General features: G+C 52.0%; 1 long non-coding RNA gene across 1 annotated transcript; it reads right to left on the bottom strand.

The window, feature by feature from the left end:
- Nucleotides 1-580: 580 nt before the first annotated feature.
- Nucleotides 581-2,714, bottom strand: LOC135307037 (uncharacterized). The gene is made up of 3 exons (XR_010367780.1): nucleotides 2,584-2,714; nucleotides 773-844; nucleotides 581-685 (listed from the first exon to the last, which is right to left on the bottom strand). It is a non-coding gene; the product is annotated as an uncharacterized LOC135307037 (long non-coding RNA).
- Nucleotides 2,715-3,170: the final 456 nt, after the last annotated feature.

The raw sequence follows: 3,170 nt of genomic DNA, 5'->3' as shown, positions 1-3,170 counted from the left end.
TCAGCATGGCTCAGGCCCAGACGCACAGCAATTACCTCCTGTGACTGTGCCTGGCATCGCCTCCAGTCCTACAGCAGATGCTGGCATGGAACCACTGCTTCCTTCAGGAAACACCGCCTTCTGCCCAGCCTCTCCATCCACTTCTGCAGAAGGGAAGAGGGATGGCTGGATCAGGTGGGGCTGTTCCCCATTGGGGAGGTGGCATCTTCAGCAGCCAGTACTTGTGAAAGTCATGGTTAAGGATCAGGAATCCACACAATTTTCTGGGTAGGCCAGGGTCCACTTTCATGATAACACCCGCCCTTAGTGATCATCCTGGAGACTATGAAATTTCAGGGGATCTCAGGCCCGTGGTGCAGTTTGGGCTGCCTGTCAGCTGACACCAAATGCCTTCCTGCAGGGGCTGGGCAGAAGCTGCAGCCAGGCCAGGCTGGGAAACAGCCCTGCAGGGCGTGAAAGCAGCAGCGGGGCAGCGAGGCTGCCATGGATCCCTTCCCGCTGTGCCGGGCATGGCATGTCCAGATGTGCAGCCAAAGCCCCCGGCTGCTGAGTCCCAGGGGAAGCATGAGGGAAATGCACCAACCTTGTCCTCCCTGCAGCAATTCTTTCAGCATTTGCCTCATGTTTTTGGATGGCTCATGGTGTTTCTGGTGTCCTGTAGATTTGTTCTTTCCCCTCGGAGGACCTTAGAGCAACAGAGTTCCATTTCCCAGGAACGGATCCCACAAAAGCAGGGCTCAGCCTGTGGGGTCATCAGGGACACACTACTCACCTCTGCCATGGGAGCTGGGCTTTTGTGTAGGAATCAGCAAAGCAGCTGGACAAGTCCTCCCTGCAGACACACCTGGAACACAACAGCCACAGAAGCTTCTGTCACCTGATTCCTGCCAGGTTCACAACAATTATTCCTTGGTGGCACACTGAGAACATACCTGACGGTGGCTCAGATAGGACCAACACTTTATGCAGCCAAGCTAATGGAGAAGCCTTCCCAGACACCTCATCTAGAAGGGAGCAGAGATCAGACCCATTTCCATGGTGTGCTGGAGTCCCCTTCTGCCTCAGGGAACTGGGCACTGCAAGGGGCTCAGGTAAGTTTGTGGGAGTCGGACGTGAATGGATAAAGCCAAAGCTGCACAGCAGCCTGGGGAGCTCTGGGCTGGCTCCTGGTCACACTCCAGACTCTTTTCAGGCCCTGTGAAACATCCTTGGATGTAGGAATGTAGGAGAGTGCCCCCTAATTACAGAGTGGCAAAGCTAACCTTTATCCCCCAAAAAAGGAAAGAAGCCCAGAAGTTTCTCCCAACGATCAGGTGACAAGCCACCTCAAAGGACCCCAGAGGCTTCAGTAAAAACTCTGGGTCACCTAACTGGATAGAAGCCAAAAAGTCCCGCCTGACCCATCAGGTAGAAAAGTGGAGGAGAAAAGAACCAAAGGGCTTTTGTGAAGGTGTTTCTACCAGTGGCAGATTGCTGTACCTGCATCGGATTTTTCTGTTTGTTATTTTGCCTTTTATTAAACCTTTTTTGTTTCTAACACTGTAGCAGAAGCCATCCTGCTCATTATTTGCCTCCAAAGGTAATAGCTGAGCTGTCCTTGGGTGTGCTGGGTTCCCTTTTGAAGGTTTATAACACCCGGCCTGAGAAAAAAGAACCCAGCACGTGGCGCCCGGACAGTATTTCTCATATTGAGGAAGATGGTCTAGGGATTTTTTGATTACCTCCATCAAAATAGGACATTTTTACTTGATATTTGCGTGTTTTGGGGGAGCAGGCCTGCACCTGAGTTTTTTGTCGCTTTAAAATAGAAAACTCAGAAGAAGGGATTTGAGATTGAGAGGGAATCTCGAATCAAAGCCTCATACTGGTGAAGAGGAGGCTGTAATCAGAGACGGGACTGGAGCAGCACCGCAGCCTCAGAGGACTCTGCCGCTCAGCTCAGCTGATTTGTCACTGTTGTGACCCAGGACCGGGGAAGAATTTCATACCAAGAAGGACAACTGGAAAACTCTGGTGAGTGCCACCATGGGAAATCGGTTGTCTTTAGCTGAGCAGGATTTTTTTTCATATTTCAATTATAAGTTAGAAATTCAAGATATTCAGTTTGACAACAAACAGCTTAAAAAGCTTGTAAAATGGGTCTTAACAGAGTTCCCAAACTCAGACATATCTCAGAAACTCGATCCAGACTTCTGGGATTTGGTTGGACTGAAATTATATAACATGGAAAAGAATAAGAAGTCCAACTTAAAGCTGCGTCCAATATTCAGGACGGTCTTAAAATTTGTAACAATGGAAAGTGCAAAGCAAGCAAAGAATGCACACAAGCAAGCAAAGATCAGGGACAGGGCAGAATGCAGGCAGCAACAGCAGGACCGGGAGGAGAGGAGAAAGAGGAGTTCTGAGGGGACCCAGAAGCCTTCCCTTATTCCACTTGAGAACCAGAAACCCCGGAGGAGCGGCCGGGAGGTGGCCAGGCCAGCCGCCCTCCCCCTTCCCCACCCCCGTCCTGGGAGAGAGGGGAGCAGACCAGCCCTGGCCAGGCTCCTCTGCAAACCACATCTTTCACAATCCCTGCCATACCTAAGTCCTCTGTATTCCCTCTGAAAAGCTCCCTTTGGTGCTCAAAATCGGTGAATTTTGGCAGTACAATGGAAAAAAACCGAGCCGATTGTGCCCACTCTGAGAACAGAGGAGCTCATGGCAGACGCCATGATGGCCCCGGCCCAGCCCCGCCCTTCGTGGGCGTGGCTCGCCCTCCTCCCCGGGCTCCCAGCAGTCCCTGGGTGGCTCCTCCCTGAGCTCCTGCCCATCAGAGAAGGGACACGCCCCTTTTGTGGGCGGAGCCCGGGCAGTGTCCCCGCCCCTGCTCCCCGCCCACAGCCCGGGAGGGCACGCCCCCTCCCCGCCGAGCGTGGGAACCGGATGTGATGCCCGGAAGTCACCCTGTCCAAGATGGCGGCGCCCATGTCAGACACCTTGCCAGAACAAAAAATAAATTATTCTTATGCTCCAAATTGTAATTCCAAATAATCTAAGGAAGAGTTTAACACACGAGGAGTCACAGATACCTGGCAGAGGATAAGAAAGGATGCAGTTCAGGAAGGAGAGTGGGAAATTGCATCGAAGTTAAAAGTTTTTCCTGTGAGGTGCACAGCAGGTCCTGCACC

Source organism: Passer domesticus, chromosome 9 (genome assembly GCF_036417665.1).
Source record: "Passer domesticus isolate bPasDom1 chromosome 9, bPasDom1.hap1, whole genome shotgun sequence".
In the NCBI taxonomy this organism is placed as follows: domain Eukaryota; kingdom Metazoa; phylum Chordata; class Aves; order Passeriformes; family Passeridae; genus Passer; species Passer domesticus.
Note: the sequence above shows the minus strand (reverse complement) of the source record. Positions and strands in the feature narration are given on the sequence as shown.